General features: G+C 35.9%; 1 pseudogene; it reads right to left on the minus strand.

Annotated features, from left to right (window-relative positions):
* Window positions 1-2,267: 2,267 nt before the first annotated feature.
* On the minus strand, window positions 2,268-4,874 carry LOC127243792 (SNF2 domain-containing protein CLASSY 3-like; annotated as a pseudogene).
* Between the last annotated feature and the right edge of the window lie 5,891 nt (window positions 4,875-10,765).

The following is a 10,765-nucleotide window of genomic DNA, read 5'->3' on the forward strand; positions in this document are numbered from 1 at the left end:
GGATGAAACACGATACTCAGTTTCCTTTGGAAAAGGTTGGCGAGTTTGTTTAGCCACCAAGCACCCTTCGCAGACTTGTTTCGGGTGCTTCACTCTTGGCGCACCATGCACAATATTTTTCTCAACCATCGACTCCAATATCCCGAAGTTTATATGACTGAGCCTCGCATGCCATAACCATGCTTCATCATCGAGACTCAGGGCACGACAAACTGCTTGTATGGTCTGAAGATTAATATTGTACACACGGTTTTTCGACCGTTGCACCTTCATGATTAATTTCCCATGTTCATCATGAACCTTCAAGTGTTCGTTCAACATTTCTACCTTGTATTCTTCCTCTGTTAATTGACCTAAGCTTAGAATATTACTCTGCAAGGCTTGAATGTAGTACACTTCATAAATGACTTTGTGTTCGCCATTTTTGCACTTCAATAAGATGGATCCCTTTCCTACAATCTGTACTTTGGACCCGTCACCAAAACAAACTTGACCCATTATCTCCTTGTTAAGTTCAGCCAAAAGATTTCGTTTCCCTGTCATATGGTTGCTTGCACCATTATCTAAGTACCATACATCATCATCATCTCTTTCACTCTGATTTGGGAGCACTTTATCTTCATTAAGCAATACCTTAGGTACTGTATTTTCCCCGTAAACACTTAAAAGTAGTGCAAGTTCCTCCTCTTGCGCTTGGGCTAGATTTACTTCATTGTTTTTATCCTTCGACGATGACTTGCATTCTGACGCATAATGCCCAAAATTATCACAATTAAAACATTTTATGTGGCGCTTGTCTCTGCCCTTTTGTTGATTATACCCGGAATTTCGAGATTGTACAGAATTGCCATGTTCACTTTTTCCTTGTCCGCCTCCTCTACCATGACCACCATACCGGCTGCCTTTACTGTGATGGTAAGATCCACGTCCCCTTCCACCTGATGCCCAACTTCCTCCCGAAGTATTATGATTTTTTTTTGGAAATTTGTCTTAGTGAGTAATAAACTTCCATCATTACTTGTATTTCCACTGTGAAGCTTCAACCTATCTTCATAAGCTTTGAGTTGGCCAATAGCTTCTTCGAATGGCATGGTATCTAAGTCGCAACATTGTTCAATTGAAGCAACCAATTGTAAATACATGTCCGGAACTGAATCAAGAAGTTTCCGAACAAGTGTATTGTCTTCAATTGTTGAGCCAAGATTATTAAATTCCACTAGTTTGCACTGGCGATGAACTGTAGGTGCTCAGATATTAGATAAACTTCAAAGTCAGTCTTAAAGGTTCTCCTAAACCCTTCCCCCTCGATCAATTTCTTCTGCAAATTCAGTTGGTTTAAGAAGGACGATGCGGTCTCTTAATCCATTTTGATTTTTTGTAGGATAGCGCCTTCGTGCACTTCGGGGCTATGCAGCCTTTCATGGTTCGGGAGGCAAAGCAGGCCGAGAGCTTTGGCCTTTCTTGGAGGACCTTTTAATCGAATGTTTAGAATTTTAGTGAATGTTCGGTCCGTGTTATATTTTTAGCGTGTTGCACGTCTATTAATTCAAACTTGTTCTGTAAAGGTGCAAGTCCCGAAAATATGGCGTGCTTTTCCAAAAATATGTGTTATTGGATTGTCTTTTTTGCGGTGTTATATGTGCATTATCCATATATATAATTATAATTGTAAATGTCTTTCAATAGTGCTCTTTCATTTTTATCCGTGTAAATTGTTATTATATTGTCCTTTGTCGTATACAATGTTGTTGTCTATATGTAGTAAGAATGATTTGTTGTCATCTTTCTAAATGTATTTTTATTATTTTTCATATATATGTAATATGTATAGCTAAATTATTTTCTTGCTCAATATGTTCTGTATTGTGAAATAAATTTATATTTTTTTATGCTAGATGAATTTTAATTTATTTGTTAGATTATATCAAATAAATTTTAGAATATATATGTATCTTTAATATTTACAAAATCACAATTCATCGTATAATGTTTTTGCATTTCAAAATTCATCATAAACCTACACAAACTACAATTCATTATATTTTGTTTATGTTATATAGAACAATCTAAAATTTCCAATTGATAAGAAAAAAATAACAAACTAAAAAAATTCCAAACTTGTTCAAAAACTATACAATCCATCATATTTTGTTTCCTGAGGGAAATAAAGCAAAAAAATCACGAACAATATGTTTCTTGCAAAAAATTTTAAGTCAACATTAACATTGTATTCTGAACCATTGATGCGTTAGGACTGGATCAATGCGTTAGGACTGGATCAAGTCGACGCTCTTCGGCTGGTGGATGATCTTTTCAAATATATCCTTGGTCATTGCGTGCTCGACCATCTCTTGGAGAATCTTATCCTCAATCTCCGGCATCTGCTGATTCGCTATGTCCTCGTTCGAAGAAGAGCAGAAGACTAACTCTGATAGGCGCTCTTTCTCAGCTTTCCGGCAATATTTGTCCGCCTCAATCGTGCCGGCAGTCATCAGATGATAGGTATGGACAAACTTCTTTTGCTCAATCCTATAAGCTCGACAAATCGCCTGCTGTTGGACTGAAGGGTTCCAGACGACGTCTAGCAAAATGACCCTCGAAGCCCCAACCAGACTTATCCCCTCGGAGCAGCACCTTGTCGACGCCAGCATGATCTTCGAATCATTTTCTGGATCGTTGAATGCGTCGATCACATTCTGGCGTTGCTTCTTCTGTAGGCTCCCTTCCAGCCTCAGAATTTCCTTCTTGTCGTTCCACTGGAGGGTCGCGGTCAGATGCTCTTTGATCAGGTCCAAGGGTGGAATGTACTGGCTGAAGATGAGCACTTTTTCATTCAGCAGAGTACTGAGGTGGACAAACTCGAGGATGAATTTCGTTTTGACTCCGTCGCCAGGATTGAGCTTCGACTCCTCGACTGCTTGCATATCGATTCCATCGGTTGGCAGTTGCGACTTGCATTTTTGTATGAGGTAAGGATGAACAGATACCAGTGAATATCTAAACTCACTCGTAAGTGTTTTCCTTACCCGTTCCTCTTCCAACCGGTCGATCAGTTGCTTCTGCGATCCAGTCGGTTTCAGGAGGATGATGGAGTCTCTTAATTGGGGGAGATTATTCTGGAGGACTGTCCCCTTGTGCACGTGCACAAACGGCGCCATGGCGACTTTCAGCCTCTCCACTGCACGATTGATGGCCTCGGGAAGCAAAGCAGGCCGAGTGCTTTGGGCTCTCTTATCTGAATGCAGAATCTCAGCAAACATTCGATCCTGCATAATCTCTTCCGCCACTGCCGGCCTGACGATCTTCAGGGTGTTGAACAGCTCCTCGAAGTTGTATGGAACAGCATCCCGGACAAGATGACGCGCTTCTCCGTCTTGAGCTGAACTAGTGAAGCCCAAATCTTACTCCGGTGGTTACGAGGAGTGTGGCCTTCGTCGAGAATCACTAGTCCAGGAATCTCAAGAAGGATCGACCTCAGAACTTCCAAGTTCTGTTCAAGCCCCGTTCTCTGCCCCCCCTCCTCGCCTGCATTTGCTTCCGCCTCCTTCTGCGCCGTTAGCTACTCGAAGAGATTGTAGCTAATCCCCAGAAGACCTCCCCCTCTCCGCCACGTGTACATTTTGACCATTTGGATTGCCTCCATATCTCGACGTCTGATCCTCCCCCCTTGAAACAGATGGTCTGCAGCAGCAATCTTGTCGCCGATCAACGCCGAATTGTTCAGGTTGTGGAAATTAAACCCCGGGTTCCACCTTCTGAACTCTTCTTCCCAGGTAGCAAGTATGTTGGATGGGACGATGATCATCGGCAGGCAGTTTGGAAACATCTTTACATACGTCTTGAGGAAAACAATCGTCAGACGTGTCTTTCCAGTCCCTGGTGCATGGGAAATAATGCATCCGCCAACTCCCGGTAGATTTGAGTTCCTCAACTCGGCAATTTCAGTGCTGCCCGCCAAGTTCCTCCATAGGAACTCAAATCCCTCTCGCTGGTGCTCGTACAGTGTTTCTCGCACACCAGCGTCGATGCTCCAAACTGACCCGCTCGTCCAGCTGCTGCTTACAGTAGCTGCATCGGCTACCGGGAGACTGATTGCGCTGAGATCGAGAGCCTCCCTTTTCTCCTCCTTCTTCTTCTTTCCCCCAGCACGATGACCTTTCATCGCCTGCTAAAAAAGAAAGAAGAAGTCATATAAAAGGTAGCTGCAAAAATTTTAAATCAACATTAAAATTAGAAGTAGCAATTTTGATGTTACTTACCCATGGAGGAAGTACGTCTCTTGGTTGAATCGCCACATGTTGACAGTGGCGACAATACCATCGCTTATGGTCCTCTAATATCATCATCTCATGAAGACCTCGAGCGCATCTGCGCTCCTGAGTGTCCTCTTCCTCCTCCTCATCCTCCGCTTGAACAACCTGCAAGTCGTGAATAGATTATTAGTTCTCATATCGCTTTCTGAATAATAAAAATAATAGTGCCGAATTAGTTCTCAATCTGTGTCGTTTTTGTCTATTTTTTTTAATATAGAAAGTAATCTACACAGGTGCTGAAAGTGATTAACTTACCCCACGGTTGGTCATTGTTCCCATTCGCTCCACAGCACAGTTATATTCCATTGCTTGGAATAAGTCGTCCATACCCGTCTGCCACTCAGTTTCTCTTTGACCTTCTTCGGGCACTGGCGCGACATCGTCTTCGAACCGGAATTTCTTGGGAAGAGCCGGGTAGTCGCCAGCTCCATCAGCAGCCCAACTCGCTCGTCCGAGAACAGATCCCTCTAGGATGTTGGAGATGTCAAACTTTTTTGGCTTCGCCTTCCTCGCTTTGGCCCCCGTCATAAATTTCGTCAACTCCTTGAGCCAATACGGCATCTTTTTTCCCTCATCGCCGTTTCTGCTGGTCTGTGCAGCTTTTGAGTCCGAGGCGGGGCGCGCTGGTGCATTTTCCGACACCCTCCTCTCCTTCGTCTTCCTCCAAGGAGAGGTCACTGCAGCCCTTCATTTTGAAGGTCTGATGCTGCGCTGCCCTGAAGCCCCTGCAGGCGAGCTGTCGTCTGCAGTGTCAGTTCTCTATTATTCCTTGATTTCCTCCTCTTCCTCACAGTGAAGTCTTCATCCTCGGAGGAGCTCTTGATGTTGTCGCCGGACAAGCCACTCAACTCATCCTCGACATAAACTGGCGGCGGGCCCGTATTGGTCCTCCTCCTAGATCTCACCCGACTAGCAATGCTCCTGCAGACAGCTTCTCGCAAATCTCCCTCTGCAACTTGGTTGCACACTTCTGCGGGGGTGTCGGCATTGTCCCGGTCGGAGTGGCAGTCGAATTCAGGGACTGTTTGCTCAGGTCCAAAAATTTGAGCATAAATACCTTAGTGAAGCTTTTCATGGACCTGCAAACCACGGAAATATTAATTTGAGAGGTTGTTCATAGAAAGACAATCAATATCTAATTATGAAAATTAATTGAATCTCATTTTCTGAACTTTGGTAATATGTTAAGTAGCACCTTATGGTCAGATCTGGTCATAATGGTAGTGAGAACATCCTCGCCCTCCATTTCAGAATCTGCACTCAATATCAGAGAAATCAAATTTTTTCCTTTGAAGTTGTTGCTGATAAACAAACAACTTGAAGTTGTAACCCATAAACAAACAAAACAATATATATATATATATACAAAAATTAAAACATCACCTTGTTGTGGTGCAGCAATATTATCTCGTTGCTGCCTTGTGAGAAATCTCTCCACTCTTCCCGCCTTTGGAGTTATCTCCGATGGAGGAACGTTGCCGATCCTCCCGAATGTCGACGGAGCATCCATTGATTTGTGATTATCCATTTCGTAATAATTGAGCAAATGATAGCAATTTGCAGATTCTTCTTCCTCTGTGGATTGATGACAGTCTGAGTAATTGTGGGTAATTGCTGGGGCTGATTTGGGAATTTAAAGACATCTAGAGGGGTAGATGAGGTAGACGATAAGTAGGTTTACTTATAGACCAGTTTGTTAACTTATATGTTGTTGATAATGATAGGATGTGTATCACTTGGAATCTGTGTAAATGGAGGAAATCTTTGTTCATATTTTGTTTGTTTGAATTTTAAGATTATTTATCATTTTTTTTTGCTGTATAATTCTCACATTTTTATAAATAAAAATGTATAATATTTTATCTAACTATTATAAAAATACAAGCATGAAAGATTTGTTACTAAAATATAAATTTTTTCATTTAATAATGTAATTATTTTGTCTATCAAAAGTATAAATTTGTAATTTAATAATATAATTAATTTTTTGATGAAAAACTATAAATGTGTCGTTTAATGATCCAATTAATTTATCGATGAAATATAAACTTGTCATTTTAAAGTTAATGATGTGGTTACTTTGTTAGTTTATGTATTGTTTTTTCGATAATAATATAACCAATTAATTTGCCGTTTTAAATTTAATGATGTGGTCTTTTTTTCGGTTAGCGCATAAATTTTTTGTCATTTTAAATTCAAAGACGTAGTAACTTTTTCAATTAACATATAAATTGTTTAGATAACAATATAATAAAATAATTTTTAGTTTTAAATTTAATGATATGATAATTTGTCAATTAACACCCATAAACTTTTGGGATAATAATATAATTAATTTATCAATTAAAGTATATAATTAAATCATTATATTTGTTGAACTAATAATATATCTATTAGTTTTAAATCTAATCATCAGCTGTCCCCAACTCTTCACAATTTTTCTTGATGCATATTTTTCAGTCAAATTGATTTTTCTCTTCATGGTTTATGATAATATCTTGAAGACGTTAAAATTGCATACACAAATTAAAAGACAGTGCATCTACCTCATCTGAGTCTGATTTGAAATAGCTTAAGATGAGTTTGATAATTTTTGTAACAAAATTATTTGTTACAAATATTTTTTTCTTTTAAAATGAAACACAATGTAGAGGTTTTGCCAATATAGAGTATTTATAGTTTATATTATATGAAATGAATAATATGATAGTAATAATGATGTGAATAATAAAATATACTAAAGTATATGTAAATAAGTAATACAATAATAAATTTATTGAAAACAAATTCGATGATGCACATAATAATGATGCAATAAAACAACGCAAATATTTTCTAAGCTATATAGTACAATGATAAAATGTGATATGATATAAAAATAGTTACAATAACGTTCAATAAGACAAAAATTTAAATGATTAATCACCATTACAATGACATGTGAATTTAACACTACAATTAATAAAATTCAACCAGACAAAAATTGAAATGATTAATCACTTAAAGTGACATGATTTAACAATCTACTCTCTCTGTCCCAACTCAAATACTATTTTTACCATTTTCGTCCCCCCACTCCAAAGTATCATTTTTCTATTTTAGTAAAAATAATCATACATCAATACAAAAATACCATTAGCTTTTACATAAATTACAAACATATCATTACACATACAATTACTTTTTACGTAAAGTCAAAGGGCAAGAATGTCAAAATCTCTTATACACTTCCACTAACTAATAAAATACTATTATTTCTTAATTTACTACAAAACTCCAAATGGTCCATTTGGACCGAGACTGAGAGAGTAATTAACAAAGTTCATCAAAGAAAAAAAAAATAAAAATGATTGATTACTACTAAAATGATATACAATTTAAAATTGATATGATTTAACAATGCAATTAAGAAAGTTCAATAAGACAAAAATTGAAATAATTGATCACTATTACAATGATACACAAATATTCCAACATATAATATACATAAATAATATAACTTAGTGTAATTTTTTCTAAAAATGTACTTGCATTTTACATATAAAAAAACACAATCATTTCAAAAATCTTTTATTTTTTTAAACCACATTATTTTTTTATATTCAATATTCACCTTCAAGTTTCAACGAAGGAACCAAACTCTCAAGAATCTCCCACTATAAATATGTATGTATATATATAAATAAATTCTGGCTAAGGATAATTATTATGGAATTCATTTCATTGCAAATCAACTACAACAACTTTTGTTACAAATTATGTGGTTGGTCACATTTCATATAAATTGTGAGGAAATAATTGTTATGAAATTTATTCATCACAAAACTGCTAGAATAATTATTATATGACCATCCCGTCACAAAATTGCTAGAATATTTATTAATGAATTTATCTCGTTACAAAAGTATTAGACTAATTACTCTATTTTTTATTGTCACAAAACTAAAATCCTACCTAAATAATTATCCAAATAATTATTTAAATATTATTATTATTTTAATTGAAAAGATATTATTATTATTTTTTAAACTAAAATCCTACTCAAATAATAACACCAAATATTTTCTCACATATCAAGATTTCACTGTTCTTCTCAAGTGATTTCACTCATCTTCTCAAAGTATGGTAGTGTGGCGGAGGTCGACGATGGGGGCAATGTGAAGATTTTGCTCGGTAATTAAGAGTATTGATGTTGGTGTTTCGTTCATTTTGCTTGTTCGGTAGGTTAAGTAAATATGTTCTTTGATTGATATTTGAAATTCTTATGTTGTAAGCACAGAAGTGGTTTGGGTTATTAATTTACCGTTTAGGTTGAAAATCAAAAAAAAGTTTGGTGTTTTGTTCCGGTGCGTGGTAGCCAAGAAATAGGCAACCTTATTTTGATCCTTGTTTGTGTGTTGCTCTGGTTCTATTTGAATTTCTATTGAATGTCGTTCTACTGTGATTTTTTTATCTAGATATGTGATTATTTTTTTCCAGAGTCTGAAATAAATTATTTTATTTTCTCATTTAATATTCAAATTCTTTTTACCTATTTGTTTTAGAGACTATAACCCAATGTGTATTAAAACAGTAGCAGACAAATAATACAAATACTAGTAGAAATTCATGAACATAGAAGAAAAATAAAAATAAATATTGTTTTACAACCTAAGAAACATAAAAAAGCAAGTAGATAGAGCAAAGGTATTGAAAAACCAGTCCAAAATGACGAGATGAAATATTATGTTGTTTGATTATATGCTTTTATCATGCCTTTTACATTCATTGTTTTGCTAGTAAATTTGATAATGAAGTTTTAAGAATGAAGATAGCTCAAAACTTTTTATCATAACCTGAAGGAACTAACTTGATCAGTTGAAGTATATTTTATTACGACTTATTGTTCAAGCTTCCACACCGATTTTATAAACTTCGTGCTCATTCATTAGATGATGTATTTTTTTTATCATGTATGACACATTTGAAACTCTCAAATAGAAGCTCTTTTCCGGCTACTAGAACTCCAAAACTGCCTAAGTACCTCTGCTGAATTAGGACAACTATCTCAACGTCTCGAAATATTAATATCACAAGGTAATGCATCCATTTATCTTTGATGTGATAAAATAGGATCCGCTATTGAATTACTCCAACCCCTAAGGTATATATAAAATGAGTAAAAAGATGATCAAACATTCGACATAGTTACACGTATTAAAGTATGATTATAAAGTATAAGTCCACATCTGCACACAAAATATCTAATAAAACTAATAAACACACACTACTTATATAGTACAACTATTTTATTTGCAGTGTCATTCATTCTTCATTTGACGTTGTAATGAACATAAATCTAAAGTTAGTCGGATGTATTAAATTATAGTCATTTTCATTTAGAAAGAAAACAATAATAAGTATTAATAATATTCAAAACAAAATCAGGCTTGACTTTACAGAAGCAAAACTGAGTCATAAATTACTACCATCACAGGCACAAGTAGATTTTGTCTGTCAATTATGCATAGATCCAAGGCTAGCTATCTATGTGTTGATCTCATTTCATTTCCCATGGCATATTGATGTGTCAATCTTGACTTCACCGATGTAATAACCTCTAAAAAGATCCCTTTTTTATTTCCATTCTTAATTAAATCAAAATTATTAATTCCCCCGTCTATCTATAGCTAGTCAAAATACATGCAACACCTTAAATAGTTTTTATTTGCACTGCATATGTATGTGCGTATGACATTGCAATGCAAAATTATGTTACTTGGGACTCTTCGATTGAAGGAAAAGTAAGGCATTACTATGAGTTGAAGGCCTCGGGTGCCTATACTCAATGAATATATGGTATTCGAACGAATCGGGGAAGGAAAGAGGATGGGCATGTCGATAAAACGGTCTTGGATGAATGGCGTAGATTATGGGGTTTTGATAAGCAAAGGAAAAGTATTAAATTGCCAAAAAGATTAGGCGTCGAGGTAATTCGTCTGCACCCGCTGAGTCAACACATACTGAGGGGTCTCGATCTTTTGTGGAGACATCATAAAAGTTGGTATGTAATCATTTACTTATTTATTTTGATTTACGTTAATCCGACTTAACAATTAATATATCATTTGTCCTTCTAAAAAGAAGTTCAATAAGGTTGAAACATATACATGGACCAACACTAAGGAACACAATCTAAAGAATTACATAAAATCGCAATGAAGACAAGTTGTTGTAAGTTATTATGATATCAATTTACCAAAATTTGATATTTTATTCAAGTAGTCTTTTTTTCAAAACTAATATTTGGTGTCTTACTTGAACTCGTATTAGGAGAACTTTGAAGCCGTAAAAAATGATATGACCTAAGAAGGAACAAAATACGATCAAGAAGAATTGTTTCTCAAGCTAGTACAACGCGATAAGAAAAATTGCATTTTTGGATTGGGGTCATTGGCTTCGACAGTCCGTCA

This window comes from Andrographis paniculata, unplaced genomic scaffold (assembly GCF_009805555.1).
Source record: "Andrographis paniculata isolate CXL003 unplaced genomic scaffold, ASM980555v1 Contig98END, whole genome shotgun sequence".
Lineage (NCBI taxonomy): Eukaryota > Viridiplantae > Streptophyta > Magnoliopsida > Lamiales > Acanthaceae > Andrographis > Andrographis paniculata.